Source organism: Pan troglodytes, chromosome 12, assembly GCF_028858775.2.
Source record: "Pan troglodytes isolate AG18354 chromosome 12, NHGRI_mPanTro3-v2.0_pri, whole genome shotgun sequence".
NCBI classification, from domain to species: domain Eukaryota; kingdom Metazoa; phylum Chordata; class Mammalia; order Primates; family Hominidae; genus Pan; species Pan troglodytes.
The window spans coordinates 102,687,331-102,703,211 of NC_072410.2; the positions used below are offsets into that span (position 1 = coordinate 102,687,331).

General features: G+C 53.1%; 1 non-coding gene across 1 annotated transcript; it reads right to left on the reverse strand.

The window, feature by feature from the left end:
• Positions 1-13,519: 13,519 nt before the first annotated feature.
• LOC112208333 (U6 spliceosomal RNA) lies at positions 13,520-13,624 on the reverse strand. Its single transcript, XR_002942735.1, has one exon. It is a non-coding gene; the product is annotated as a U6 spliceosomal RNA (small nuclear RNA).
• Between the last annotated feature and the right edge of the window lie 2,257 nt (positions 13,625-15,881).

The following is a 15,881-nucleotide window of genomic DNA, read 5'->3' on the forward strand; positions in this document are numbered from 1 at the left end:
TGAAATTGGCCATGATGGAAATATTTGTACCATGGACATTGGCAAGTGCCACAAATCAGAGCCAGTTGTTAAAAAAAAAAAAAAAAAAGGAAGGAGGCAGCCTGGGTGGATTCTAAAGTAAGGGCATGGGATAATTAGCTTTGTTCCTTAGAAGGATGTCCTGACTGTTGCAGTATAAAGAACAGGTGGAGGGGAATGGGCTTGGAGACGAGCTGGGCCCTAGGTGACCTCCTGGAGACAGCCAGAGGCTGCCCAAGAAGGGTCTGGGTAGTGGGAGAGGATAGGCCCCTGCCTCCCACTGTGTAACCTGACTCCCACTGTGTTGGGCTCAGCCTGGGGGTGGGGCAGAGGATTAGGTGGCTCTTTCAGCCTTCCTCAGCTAGAGCCTGAGAATCCCAGTAAAACCCTTAATGAAAAACACCTGGGGCTCTGCCCCCGAGCCAGGCCTAGAGATGGGGATGGGAAGGGGATTAGGGGATCGGAAGTGAGGGTGGAGAGGGACTCCACTCCATCCATTCATTTATTCATTCATGAACTCTTGTTTCACCCAGCTCCCTGCGCCTGGCCCTGGGAGAAGGCGGAGCAGAAAAAAGAGGGGCTAAGGAAGCCATAGAAGCACCGCACAGGGGCCATAGGGATCCCTGAGCCACGGCGCCTGCCTCATGTACTGATGCTTACTCTATGGAACCTTCCAGGCCAGGTCACAGTGCATCAGAGTCACGACTAGGCTAGGTCCTCGGTCTCCCATGTCTTCCCCGCAGAATCGTGTGTGTGTGTGTGTGTACGTGTGCATGTGCAAGTACATACACACATACAGGATTGTAGTGAGGGGGGTGTTGATTATAAGAATACAGGAAGGGTGGAGGCTGAGATCCACCCACTGGAGTGGTGGAACTCAGCCTTCATCCTTCCTGCCCAAGACATATTGCAGATGGAGAATGTGAGATCCCAAAAAAGAGACTTGGTGGATTCACAGCCCACTGGGGCTTGGCCTGGTCCGGGCTGGCCTCCGGGCCAGAAATGACCTGTGGGCCTTTGAAGCCTGGAGAGTTGGGGTGGCTGTGGGAGGGGGCTGGGCTCCAGGACCTCTGCCCCACCCTTCCCTGGAGGGAGGCACTGAAGAGGCAGGACCTGCCTCATCCAGGCAGCATTGCTCTCTGGCTTCTCAAGATGGCTCAGGGCTGGCCTGGAGGTAGTCATGGGGCTCCTGGGCACTGTGCTGTCTGGCAGCGGACTCAGGTTCCTGGCCGGAAGTGCTAGTGGTCACCAAACAATTGGGTTGGGATTTAGAAAAAGGATGTTCTGTTCTGGGGAGAAGCTTATTTGTGAACTCAGTTCCCACCTGTTGTGCACCTTCCGAGCCCTCCTCCCCACCCAAATTCTCCCCAGCCACAGTCAAAGGGCAGGCAGGGGCACAGGGAGCACCTCTGTGCATGTTAGACACAGCGCTCCCTTGGGGAAGATCCCCTCTGGACAGGCACCTGGCTTGGTGAGTGGGCATGGCTTTTACTGACATTAGAAAAGAGGACACTGCTTCAAGCAGACACCGCATAGGTGCAGTGACCAATCTGCACAGACACACCTACCTGTACCCTCGAGCTCGTCCTCTAGTGGCTGGCGGGGAGGGCTCCATTTGTACAAACACAACTATTGCTTCCACACCCTGTCTGCCCTTCCTCCACCCATGGGCCGCTCCATTCCCCATCCTTCAGGTAATGGACATCTCTTAAAGGGATGTGAGGGACTGGGGCCTGGGGTGAGTGTGCTATGAAAGCAGAAATATTCACACTTCAAGGGCTACGGGAGGTGTGGCCCCCTGCTGACAGCAGCTTTCAGCAGGGGAAGCTCCCACAGGCCTTCTGGGCACCATGTGGGGAGGGAGGCCGGGTATCTGCAGATGAAAGGCACAGGACCGGCTGCAGCCCCAGGAGGCAGCCCAGGAGGCAGCCCAGCCAGCCTTCCCAGGGCTTCCCTCCAGGGCCAGGTGGTCCCAGCCTGTCTGCTCCCCTCACTGTGTCTGTGGTGTATCTACAGATGCTCCAGGGTGGAGGAACTAGCCTTGCCAGCCAGGCTGTGAGACACAACCACCTTCATTTCAGCCCTTGAAAGTGGAACAGCCTTCTCAGCACCCTGGCTCCTTCTAGGGCAAGCCCTCTGGAGAAGGAGTGCAGAGCTGCAGGCCAGCAGGCCCAGGGTCCCGCCTGGTATCTTGGGTGCTTTCCTTCCCTCCTGGGGCCTCAGATCTCCTCATCTGGAAATCAAGTTCAGAAAGGTGCAAAATGTACTGGTAAGAGGCAGAGCCGGTACTTGAACCCAGGACTGCCTGACTTCAAAGCTTCATCACAGCATCACAAGTTCTTCTAGGAGCCAGGGCAGACAGATGCTAACGAGGACTCGTCCTCATGGGATCCTTCAGGATGTGGCTGAGCCCGCAGCTGCTTCATGTACATGGACTTCAAGAGGTCACAAAACTGTGAGCATTCTTAGGGTTTCTGAGGGCCACCCCCTCGAAGTTGAGGTTCAGAGAAGGGGAGTCTCTTGCCAGCCGTGGGGAGCCCAGACTCACTTGCTCCCAGCCAGTGCTCTTTCTGTTGTGCGGAGTGGCTTTCTCGAGCCCATCTAGGTTAGATGCCGCAAATGTATAGTGAGTGGGGGCCTTCCCCATGGCAGGAGAATGTCCTCTTGGGGAAGCAGAAACAGGGACGCCTCTGGCTCCAAGGCCGCAGCGATCACATGATATCTGCAGTGATCACCTGATATCTGCAATGAGTCTGTCACCCCTCCCTCTGCCCCTAGTTACTGACTCACAGAACAGTCGTTAGTTCCTCAAAGGGACAGGAGTAGCAGCCGATGACTGGCAGAGAAGTTACTGGGAGTTACTGGGAGCTCTCCGGTGGGTCAGTCACTAAGACCAGGCCCCAGGTTTGTGCTGGGCTAGAAAGAGCTCAGCAACCGTGACCTACACAAAGGTGGTCTGTGAAACCAAGGGCAGGGGTGAGCCCTCGGGCAGGAATTCAGGGGCCTCTGGCCTTGTCAGCTCCCTGAGGCCAGGGGGGATGGGGAGTGGGAGCCAGGGTGGAGGAACCATGGGCTGGCCTGAGGAAGCAGTCCTGCCTGGAGATCCTGCTGAGGGCCAACATTGTACAGCCCCGGCTCCCTCCAGGGACCTTGCCCTTGGAGATCACAGCATCCTGCCGGGAAGTCACATATCAGACCTCTGGGGCTTGGCTACCTGTGAGCCAGCAGGGAACACTTGGTCAGGTGTCAGGGAGAGGCTTTCTGGCTGGCCTGGAATGGTGGGTGGGATTTTCCCATGGGAAAAGCCTGGAGAACAAAAAAAATAGGAAAACCAGGTGAGGCGGGGAGGTGAGTTGGTGGAAGGGTGGGAGCTGAGGCCTGGAGCCTGCCTCTGTGGGAGAAGGGAGGCTGTGGGCAGATGCTGGTTCCTCGTTTCCCTGTTCCCCTGCAGCACCCGCAGAGATGGCTAGAGCAGGCCACCCTCAAAGGGCACAGTGTGCTCTCATGGGTCAGGGGCCAGGCTGGGGAGCATCCTCTGAGCCCCGCTTCCCAGGCGGCCTTCCCACCATTCCCTCCCAGCTTGAGGCCACTTCCTGCAAGAGTTAGTCAGCTCTGCTCACATGCCCGGGCTGGGGGTGCTCAGACCGCACAGTGAGACAGCTGTCTTGGGCCCCCTGGACGCTCTCACCTGCCACCCCACCCCACAGCTCCAAGTCTGTGGCGCAGCCTCCTGGGAAAGGAAGTCCTCGGGCCACTCAGCCGCTCCGCCAGCCACCTGGAGGAGCCCCGGAGATGAACTGTGGGCTTCTCCTCACTGTCTCCTCCTCCTCAACCCTGCAGTTCCGGCCTTTGCTTTTCCCAGTTACTTCCTCAGCAGCTGCGCTTTGATTCCAAGACCATCAGCACGCACAGGAAGGGCTTCCAGGAAGAGGCAGGCCCTGAGCTGGTTCCTAAAGTGCCAAGAGGACCTGTCTAGGACTCCAGAAACTTCCAGGAGTCAGGGAACCTGGGGCAGAGACAGTCCTGAACGCTGTGAATGGGGCAGCTCGGCCTCTCCTTCCCCGCCCTCCAGTCTGACCCTCAGATTGTCTTCAGGCACAGCTGGAAGTGGGATGAGGACGACAGCAGGGGGAAGAAGGCAAGACTAGGTCGAGGAATTCTGTCTGTGGGACGAAGAAGTTTATCTGCCTGGTGGGGTCTCTGGGTGCAGCGAGCTACCTGTGAACATGCGAGGGGGATTTAGAACCCAGTGGGGATGACACGGACAGGCAGGGAACAGAGAGAAGATCGGGCCACTCTTTCCTCATTGCCTCCGCCATCCTGAACACATGGGCATTCCTGGCTCTCATACCAGCCACGTGCCCCCTCTCGGCTTTTCCCTGGAGCCCCTGGTGATTTTAGGATGTTTTCTCCCCATGCTGGGCTGCTGTGGGGGACGTAGGGGGAGGCAGCCCTGGGGGCCCAGTGCATACAGCTGGGGGTTAAGCCAAATGCACTGAACAGAGGGACACTGGAGACGGGACTCATGACAGTTACACTGCCAGGCCCTCCCCTACCCTGCCAGTGAGACCGATGACTTCCTGAAAAGGGGTTACATGGAGGGTTGGCAACATGGAACATTTGATGTGACCCGAGAACTTCCTGTTCAAATGACCCCTGGGGCTCTTGACCTACTCCAGAAAGTGTCATGTGCACAGTCAGAATGAGTCCTAGGAAGCGGGACTTCTCTGAGCAGAGCTGCTTGCAGGCTGTGCCCACCTTGGGCACCGGGATCCAGGCTCTCCTACTCCAGAGGGCTCTTCTGAGTTGCTGCCACAGAACCTGCTTGGTGGCCTGTGGCTCACGACGTCAAAGGAGGAGGCATCGGGAAGTGGATGTTCCCAGCAAGAGGGTCTTCTGATGCCCCCCACCCTCCTCAAAGCACCAGGGAAACTGGATCTTAAAAAGGGCCTTGGGAACCCAGTGCTGAGCCCTTCAAGGTAAGTAAGGTCAATGACAGCCATGGCCCGAGGTGAAGCCAGAGAGTGTTTGCTTTCCTGGGAGAAGGCAAACTGAGCAGTGACTCAATTGAGAAATATGCCATCGAGCGCTTGTTTCTGAAACAACAATGTAATCAGAAGTCAGTCCAACTAGGAATGAGCAGTGAGGCCTGAGGAGTTAAGCCCCCACCCTCTGCCACCTGTGGTCCCGCCCCAGCACCAGGGCCCACCTCCGAGGAAAGCATAGATCTGACCTCCTGCCCCCTGAAAGCCCCAAGGAATGGATGGCTAAAGGAAGATCTAAGCCCAGTGCCTCCCATATGGAAGCACTCCAGCCTGTTCAGCTTTCCTGGCTGATGGGCAAAGGTGTTTTTTGGCTGGCAGCTCTGGCTTTCTTTAACTGCTGGCACCTCCGGGGATGGAGTCCTCCCAGACGTCTCCTGTGGGTGCAGCAGGAGACCCAGGAACTCTAGGCTGAGTTCATGCATCTGAGAGCCTTGTTCCTGCATCCGAAGGGGAAGGACGAGGCCAGCAGCCATCTATTCACTGACCCCTCTCCATGGCTCCCAAGCCATTCCTGACATGGCTTGTCTGGGAGAACTGGATGGATCCTGGCTAAACATGGTAGAAAATCAGAGCTTCAGGAAGGCTGGATATACATGTGCATTTATCCACCTGGATGTTTGCAGGCACTGCCTCAAAGTTATCATTTCCATCCCAAACACCAGCCTCTCCCCCTGGGTATCCTCTCTCAGAATCTCCATCCCCTCCGTTGCCTGAGCCAGAGATGCAACTGCTCCTGGAGATTCCTCCCTCTCTGGAATGCTCCTGGTTCCACCTGTTGAATGTCTACATATGTCTTGGTTCCAGCTCTTCCTTCACCCTCATCACCACTGTCCTGGTTTACTGCTTCATTTTCCTTCATCAAGATGATAGCAATAGTCTCCTAGCTGGTATCTTTACCCAGTCTTATGCCCTCTATCAATCAGGCAGGTCGAATTCAAATTTGGATAATTTGAGAAGAGTGTACAAAGATGTGGGCAAGGGGCAGGGAGACCCCCTTGAATCTCTGAGGTGAGCTGGGAGAGTGCTGTGACTTTTCCAAAAAGATGCATCCAGGTTGCACACAGCCTGCAGGAGGGAGTCAGGGAGAACCCTGCTCTCCTCCCTCCCCTCATCTCCTTCTGGGGGTCCCCAGTAGCTGAGTTGTCTGTCCACAGGAGGGTGAGGGAGCCTGTGGATGCTGTCTGCTCAGGTTGGTCTTCCTAGTACAGGGCAGCCGAGAGAAGGTTCTGGAAGGTGAAGGAAGGATGTTCATACAGACATGCAGACATATTCGTCACATAGCACCAGGGAGACATTTCTAAAACACATACCTGGACATGAGCCTGCTTAACATCCTGAGAATAACCAAAACAATTGTGTGAATGAACAGCAAACACCATCGTCACCCCCGTGGGTCTCTGGTGCGGGATAGGCACCAGCCTCAGCCCCTTTCACAAGATCTAACCCTCTCTTTCCATGCATCATGACCTTCAAGGTCAATGCCAGTGTCCCATTTTACAGCTGAAGTAACTGAAGCTCGGAGAAGCAGACGCCTGCGTCTCACATTCAGGACCTGGTAACACTGGAGTCTGAGCACGGGGCTGAGTCAGCTGTGACAACATCTCTTCCTGGGGCCTTCGAGGCCCTATGGGTTTGTCCTCAGCCCTCTCCACTCTTGGCCCAGCCCTGCTGCTCCTCGCTCCTGGGACTCCTGGGCTGCAGCCAACCTGAGTGACTGGACTCAGCCAACTAGATTCCAGCCAACTCTGGAGCCTCCCTGCTCTCTCGCCTATCTGAGCCTTTTGGGGAAGGTGTGTACGAACGATGGCCCACAGGCCACAGTATTGCCTCCATGCCTGCTTTTGTGCGGTCTGTGAGGGAAAAATGCTTTTTACATTTTCAACGATTGAAAACTTCAAAAGAAGAATATTTTGTGACATGTGAAAATGTGGCATTTTAATGTCCATAAATAAAGTTTTATTAGAAAACAGCCCCGCCCGTTTGTGTGCCTCTTGTCTATGGCCGCTTTTGTGCTGCCGTGGCAGAGTTGAGTAGTTGAAAATATTTTCAAATACTCACTATCTGACCCTTTACAGGAAAGGTTTGCCAACTCCTGCTGAGTTGTATGGCTTTATGACACACAACTCAGTCTTCACTGTATTTTTTTGTGCGTTTAAATTTCACCTGTAATTAATGAATATATGCACATTATGGAAGATTCAAACAAGGCAAGGGTATGGGGGAAAGTACAGGAGTCCCCTGTCCCCACCTCCTTCCTCGGGTGATTGTCATTAACACCTCCGAGGCTTGCAGATACTGCTTCTGCTTCCTCTGTCTGCGTTGCCCTGTGCTGCTTCTGTTTCACAAAATCCCATCACACCTCAGGGCCAAGCGCTGCCGCCATCTGGTCTACACCCTCTGAAAGCTGCCCCTGGCCCTGTCTTCCTGGTGCATGTTGCTCCAAAGGTAGCATCTCATAGAGACTGACAGCATGGGTGCTGGACCCGCTGCCTGGGTCTTAGCTGGGCTCTGCCACCTACTAGCTGTACATCCCTAGGCTGTTGCTTACTGTCACTACGCCTTAGCGTTTCCCTCATCCTTAAAATGGTGGTCATGGAATGATCTATGTGCTTCACAGGCTTGTGAAGCCCATGTAATAAATAATTAAACACATATTGGCCGGGCACACTGGCTCATGCCTGTAATCCCAGCAGGCAGAGGCAGGCAGATCACCTGGGGTCAGGAGTTTGAGACCAGCCTGGCCAACATGGCAAAACCCCTTTGCTACAAAAATACAAAAAATTAGTCTGGCTTGGTGGCGTGCGCCTGTAATCCCAGCTACTCAGGAGGTTGATGCATGAGAATCGCTTGAACCTGGGAGGTGGAGGTTGCAGTGAGCTGAGATTGCACCATTGCACTCCAGCCTGGGCAACAGAGCAAGACTCTGTCTCAAAATAAATAAATAAATAAACAAACAAACACATGTGACCTGCTCAGAACAAAGTGTGGTATACAGACGGTGCTGCTAGGGAGCCATCATGGTAGCTGGCACCCATGCAGCCCGCATCCATGCCTGGCTCCCCAACCAGGGTGCAGGCCCCCGAGGCAGCAAGCGCATCCTCTCTACTCTCTTCTTCCTCAGGGCATAGCCCAGACAGGAGCTCAGGAAACAAACAGCGATGCTGCAAGAAGGCCGCATGACAGGCCTCAGGGCCAGGGCCTCAGGTGTCCTGAGAGAATGAGGGCACCATGGGAGCCAGAATACCCAGCTCTTCTCAGGCCGGGCTGTGAGGATATCCCAAGCACATGACCCAGAACTTGGGGTCCCTGAGGCTGGGCAGGTGAATCTAGGACAAAAAAAGGCACAACTTCTCAATAAGCGGGAGCCCACCCTTTTTTGATTGTTGAGGGGCCTTCAGAGAGTCTGAGGATCACAGTGTCTCTTGGCTGTGAGGAGGGGCCAGGGAGCTCCGGCAGGCCCAGACCTGGGCACCCAGACTCCTGGGTTCTTTTGGAGGGGCACCCGGCAAGGCTGACTGAGCCCTCAGATCAGCTGGGAGCCCTCATCAGACCAGCAGGGTTCAGACTTTTCGGAACACTGAGGAGGGAGAGTGGGAGTGGGGTAAAGGCACCTCCACCCCTCCCACCTTCACAGAAAATTATCTTTCCCCCTCCCCACCCCCACACATAGTGCTGTCCCCCGAACCCCAGATGCACATCCCAACCTTCTTCAGTCCTCCTAGCTTTTGAGGCAGTGAAGCCGGATCTGAAATGGACACACGGTTTACTTAGGGTAAAGGACTTTAGTGCTCCACTCAACAAGCAAATAAAAGGCTGAAGCCTCGGGCGAGGCTGGGGTGGACAGGTGTGGCAACGTCGGTGAATCTGGAGACAGATTTGGCTCCGAATGAGCTGTGAATTCTCCACCACCACCACCATGCAGGCTCTGGCGCTTGAGACCCCGGATGCTCCCAGGGAGGGGCCCGGGGGCTGGTGTGGGTATGGGCACATGCCTGTGCTTCCCCGAGCAGCCAGGGCCAGAGACCGGGCTCCACAAGGCTCAGAGGGTTCATGGAGAAAGGGGAGGAGGGGCCTGAGGCGTGGCTCCCTGTCTGTCATGGGCCTGGGTGGGCGGGTCCTCCTGCGTCCTCTAGTCCAGTCTGGAGTCTGATGCTCTGTGGCTGGAGCAGCTTGGGACAGGCTTAGGTGACACTGTTTGAGGAACATCTCCCTTGAGGCTGGTCTCATCCCAGCAGTGGATGGCTGGCAAGAGGGGCTGGAGTCTGCATGGGCTGGAGTGGGAGGATGGCATCAAATGTGATTGTAGTCACATCTGCACATCTGGCTAGGCTGTCCCTTATTTCCCTCCAGCTTCATGTCCCTTGCTTCTGGGAGCCCGCCTGGCCCTGCCCCACTGGGCCGGCCCCTGAGTCGGGAGGTGGGTGCGGGCGGCGGGTGCGGCCACCATTGTGCAAGGGGTGAGCTCACCCGCCGTGCCCAGCCTGGCCTGCACTGGCCTGCCCGCTGCTGGTTAATCATTGTTCAAACACCCTGGCAGGCAAGTGGGCTGTGGAGGGAGACGTGACAGGGCAGGGCCGCCTCTGCCAGGTCTCAGCAAAGCTCTGCCAGCAGGCCCAGGGCCGGAGCCGCTCCCCAGGACCCCACAGAGAGCAGCCTGCAGTGGGGCTGAGACCACCTCTCCTAATTCCTTAGGAGGAACTCAGTAAATATTTTTGATAGACTCAAAGAACACCGCTTTGTAGGTTTCCTGTTTTGGGGTAAACACCCAGCAGTTTAGTAACATAGCTATGAGGGTGGGCCCCAGAGTCCAAAAGCTTTGGGTCAAACCATAGCCTTGTCACTTACGGGCTGTGTGAACTTGGCCAAATTTCATAATCTCTCTGTGCCTCAGTTTCCTGGGCTGTACAAAGGAGTTGATGATGATAATAGTGCCCTCCTCATAGGACTGTTGGGAGGATTAGGATATATATAAAGTGCTTACTAGGTCCATTGCCCCGAACCAAGACTGAAACACTCATCACGGCTCCCAGCTCATCCCCAAAAGGAAGATGAGTGGCCACCAGATGACGGGCTGGGCTGGTTGTACACTCACATGTTCTCCTGTGAATTAGGTACGACTTTCCCCACTTCCCAGATGAGAACACCTGGGCTCAGGAGAGGGATGGAGAGGGATGTTACGTGTGAAGCAGCTACTGAAGGTCACAAGATAGAAATGACAAAGCTGGGTTTCAAGCCCAGGTTCATCTGCACCCAAATGCCATGTTCTTCCCATCACCCAGCCCTGCCAGGTTTGCAGATCAAAGGTGCAAATCTGAACTTGCCAGGCAATTAAATTCTGCCCATGTTCACCGACATTCTCTGAGCACTGCAGGTAGAGGGGTGGTGAGGAGGCTCTGGGCTGAGTTTGCTGTTAGAAAGACAGAGATCAACAATGCCCAGCCCAGTCCCTGGGCCCAGAGAGCCCTCGATGGATGAGGAGAGAGCATGAGCTGTTCACTGCCCGGCAGAAGCCCAGCACCACCATGGCTGAGACCCAGGTGGCTCCAGGACCCCCAGACAGGCAGGGTCAAGGAGGCAGTTGGTGGGAAAAGGGCCTTGAAGCGGCACACTGTGTTTGATTTGTGTGATTTTTTTCAGCGTGTGTATATTTGGCATGGTTTAGGTGGGGGCGAGTTGCAGAGATCAGAGGCCTAGAATCCCCTTCTGCCTCTTACCCCAGGCTTCCCCACGGTGCTGCTACTAGCTGGGACTGAGTAGAGACAGCCATAGAGACAGGTGCCAGACTCCTGTTAAGGGCCCTGTCGGAGGAGCACTCGTCTCCTGGGAAGAGTCCCAGCCCTTGGCGAGGGCTCTTTGGTCTACTTCAGAGCCGCACCTTGAGGGAGAGTTCCGGGTGTCGGGCAGCTTGCCCTGGGGCCTGTGGGGCATTTGTGGGGCCCCATGGGAGCCTGCACACCATGGGATAGGCAGCTAGGAAAAATCCATGTCAGACACGCAATCTGAGACCTTGGGAAAGAAAGGACCTTGTGGCCAAGGAATGTGGCTCAGTGACCTGTGTATGTGTACGTGTGTGTATGTGTGTGTGCGTGTGCACGCGTGTGCGCACGTGTGTGTGTATCTCTCTGTATCTGTGTGTGCATGAATGTGCAATGAGAGCTGGCTAGGGCAGCAATGTTCCTCCTCAGAACACTGAAATTGGTAATGGTCATCTGATGACAGCCCCGGGAACTTCTCCCTGCCTCGCTGGCATGCCACCCTTCCTTCCCCTTCCTAGGGGACACCCACTCACACCTGCCCTCACTGTAATGCCCAGTGGCCACTGCCTTCTCAGCCTCTCCTCATCCAAACAGGCTCTCAGAATATCCTCTGAGAAACTCACTTCTCCTGAGCTGTTGGTGGCTGAAAATGAGGCCTCCCGTGTGGCCCTCCCAGCCACTCTCACCTTCCAGGGACAGTCCTCCTGTCCCTACATGCGCAGCGTCAGCTATGCCCAGGGAGGACCTTGGCTTTCTAGGACACAGAGGCAGCCTGCTCTTGCCTGGCTCCTGCTGGAGATGGAAGACATGCCCTGCTGTGGACTAAAGGCAGCTGAAACCAATCACGGCCACCATGACACATTCTAGCCTCTGAGGCCAGACTGAGCCATGAGACTCTCCTACCTACTTGCTGACACACCTGAGAGGCCTCGGGCACAAGGAGACACTTCCTGGCCATGGTTGAAGCCACAGATATAGGTGTCGGGGGACACAGGTGAGACGCTGGTGGGGCAGGAAAAGTGCGTGTGATACATGGTGTTGGTGCCAGACAGGTGTATGGAAGATATTAGAGAGATCCTAAAGGGAGTGAAAAAGTTGTAATCTCCTCTCCCATCTATCCTCTACAAACACCTCCAGTATTATTTTTTCTATCTCAGCCAGTCTAGCTATTCAATGATACATGGTGGTGGTGTTAGGGAGGTATGTGGTGTTCCTTGAAGACATGAGAAAGATACACAGATCATGGAGAAGGCAAAGGTTCTAACCTCATCTTCAGTTTGTTCTCTACACACACACTACCATTATCATCTTCCTGATCTCAGCCAACTTGGCTGTTCAATGATGATCAAGTTCTTAGGGTAAACATTAGTGTCTCCTAATCCCCAAAGATAAGATGAGAAAGGGTCTTCAGGCCCACACCCTTGCCACAAGGAGATATGTTACAATGAAAGTAAATTTCAGACCATATTCTGCCACAATGACATACTTTTATTAGCAAATAGTCACAAAAATAGTCATTTGGCCCCTCCACTAAACTTGGGGCATCACCTTTCTCTACCTCTAGGCATGCTGATAAGCACTCACATGGGAAGTCCAGTAGCTCAAAGATATGGCGATGTTCTGTCAGCGGGACCAGCCGAGCTTCTGGCTGGGCCAGGAGACAGAGTTGTCAAGGCCAAGAGGGGACTCAGAATGAAATGGGAATAGACCCAGAGCACCAGTCCCTGCTTGTCAGGCACCCAGGTTTGCTGGATTCTTCTGTCTTGTTCAAGCAGAGACATAGGTGCCTAAACCATCTTTCCAGCTGAATATAGTTCTTGAACATCACTCACTTCACCAACAACAAATTACCTGGATATTGTTTATGCTAGTTAATGAATTTTGGGGAGCAGATTTAAATAACTATATTTGAAGCCCTTGCTAGCCACTTCTAGGGTGTGAGTTACTTTAAGTGTTAACTCATCAACCCTAGAGCATACATTACGATTAGCTCACACACAGAGACACTATCTCTTCTGTTCATACAATGGAGCTTTAAAGTAAGTCACAGACATTACACTAACCCGGGGCGTAACCCTTGGCGCTATTGACATTTTGAGCCAGAGAATTCTTTGTTGGGGTGGGGGGCAATCTGAGCATTGCAGCCTTTAGCAATAAAAACCAATACTTGGCATTTATCCAATAGGTAATAGTAGCATATCCCCCCCTCTGCCACCAAGTTGTGATGACCAAAAGGCCACCATACCTTGCCAACTGTCCCCTGGGGACAAAATCTCTCCAAGTTGCGAACCATTGAACTAGAGTGACCATATTTATTGTCCACTCTGGGACACTTTCTTCTTAAACTTACATATCAGAAAATGTTAACTAAACACAAAAATAGAGAGACTAGTATCATCAACACACCACCACCTCATGTATCCACCACTAAAACTCCACAATTGTCAACTCAACCAATTTTATTTCGTCTCTACTCCCACTCACATTCGGCCACCACTTCCCCTTGCTAGATTGGTTTGAAGCAAATTCTAGACAATATTCATCTATAAATATCTAAGCGTATGTCTTTATTTTTTAGATTTTTTAGTTGGCACATAGTAATTGTACATATTTATGGGGTACATAGTGATGTTGAGAGGCATATAATGTGTACTGATCAAATCAGGGTAATTGACATATTCATCTCTCAAACATTCATCATAAAATATGGAATGCTTCACAAATTTGCATGTGATCCTTTGTGCAGGGGCCATGCTAATCTCTGTATCATTCCAATTTTAGTATATGTGCTGCCAGAGTGAGCACTAGATCGATTGATCTATCTTTCAATCAATCTATCTTTAAAAGATAAGGACTGTTTTTTGTTTTGTTTTGTTTTGTTTTTTTTAGATGAGGTCTCACTATGTTGCCCAGGCTGGAGTGCAGTGGCTCCACTGAAAGGAGTGAAGCCTGAATTCCACTGCATTCCAGCCTGGGCAACACAGTAAGAGTAGTGGGATCCAGCCTGGGCAACGTACCCAGAGCATGCGCAATCCCACTACTGATCGGCACAAGAGTTCTGACCGGCTCCGTTTCCAACCTGGGTTGGTTCCCCCTTTTTAGGCAAACTGGTGGTCCCCTGCTCCCAAGAGGTCGCCATATTGATGCCAAACTTAGTGTGTACACCCAATTGGCATAACGCGCTACAGCCCAGAATTCCTGGGGCCAAGTGATCCTCCTGCCTCAGCCTCCAGAGTAGCTGAGAATACAGGCATGCACTATCATGCCCGGCAGAACTCTTTTTTGTTTGTTTGTTTTTTGAGATAGTCTCGCTCTGTCCCCCAGGCTGGAGTGCAGTAGCATGATTTAGGCTCACTGCAACCTCTGCCTCCTGGATTCAAGCAATTCTTGTGCCTCAGCCTCCCGAGTAGCTGGGATTACAGGCATGTGCCACCTTGCCTGGCTAATTTTTGTATTTTTTAGTAGAGACAGGGTTTTGCCATGTTGGCCAGGCTGGTCTCGAACTCCTGGCCCCATGTGATCCAACTGCCTTGGCCTCCCAAAGTGCTGGGATTACAGGCATAAGCCATCGTGCCTGGCCCAGAATTCTTTTTTTTAAAATGTAACTATAATATTATTATACTTTAAAAATTAAAAATAATTCTTTAATATCATAAAATATCCAGTAGGTAAAACCAGGATACTCTTGAGAGTGTAATGGGCAATCAGTTTACTAGGAAAAGCAGGCATAAGTTGGAACTGTCCAGGCAAACCAGGACTGTGCCAGGCATATGGAGCATGTGTTTTCCTTAAATATAACCCTTTCTAATGCATGTGTCTGAAAAGTCATTCCCCTGCTCAAAGCCTCTAAAGGCTCCCAGCACCTAAATACAAAGTCTCGACTCAGCCCGTCTCAAGGACCTCTGTGGTATGCCCCCCACTTGCTCCTGCCTTCTCCTCCAATATCCTCCTGATGTGATTCCAGCTGGTGGCTGCATCACCCAAGGAATCTGGTGACTGCCACCACTCCCTGATGCTCAGAGATGTTGCTGCATGGGGCATGGCCCTGTGCATGCTGGAGGCACTGGTGGGCAACCTGGATATGGTTTTTTTGTTCATTTGGATTTTAGCTGTCCCTCTAAGTTACCTGAATTTGAATGTTGGCAGAAGTAGGATGTTAGGGTTTGCCATGAAAACAGTTCTGGGCTAGAAGTGGCTCAACCTGGCCTGATTTTTTTTGCAGGGGAAAGGGGTCTCTTCCTTCTTACCTTTCTTTTTTAAAACATGTATCCGGGGCGTACTTTGCTCTTGAGAGACTAAAACTGCTAATTCCCAAATGCGGAGGGCACCTGTCTATTCTCAGCCATGCCCAGGGCAGGGCACGGAGCTGGGGCTCTACCATGATGTGCAGAGAGAGCTGCTGGGAGTGTGGGTGCCATCATCCCCACACAGAGAGGCGACAGACACACACAGCTCGGCCTGTTAGATGAGTGTCAGCTCCACTGCTTCCCCAGGGGCTTCTCGGAGCCCAGGGCTCCCGCTAAGGATCAACTGCCTTCTGTGCCTGGAAGAAGCAGAATTTCTTTCCTCTTTATAATCTGAGCTCCACAGTCAGGTTTGCTCTGTGACTCCTGTCTCTAAGTCCCTGCAAAGGTCCTGAAGGTTGAATTTGGGGACTTCTGGCCGAGTACAGCTGAAGAATGAAAGAAAGCCATTCTGCTTGACATGAAGCTAACAAATAACTAGAAAACTTTTCCAGGCCCTGCAAGGATATAATCCTTGGAGCTGTCTCAGCCTGCATGCCCGGGGCCAACTGGCCATGCAGTTCCTGGTCATCAACCACCAGGATGCCTGCCAGACAGACCTCACCCGCCTGCTGTCAGAACCCCTTTACTCCCTGCATTAGCCAGGCCGCCATCCATCCACTCAGCAGAGAGGTCTCGTTTGCCTGGGTCCCCACCCAGCCCATAACAATGCCCAGTACCTGGTGCAGCTTCGTGGTGGCCTGCTGCTTGCCCTGTCCTATGGTGGGTGCTCGTTAGGGCCCTGGGGATCCTTTCCTGCTAGCACACCTTCATTCATT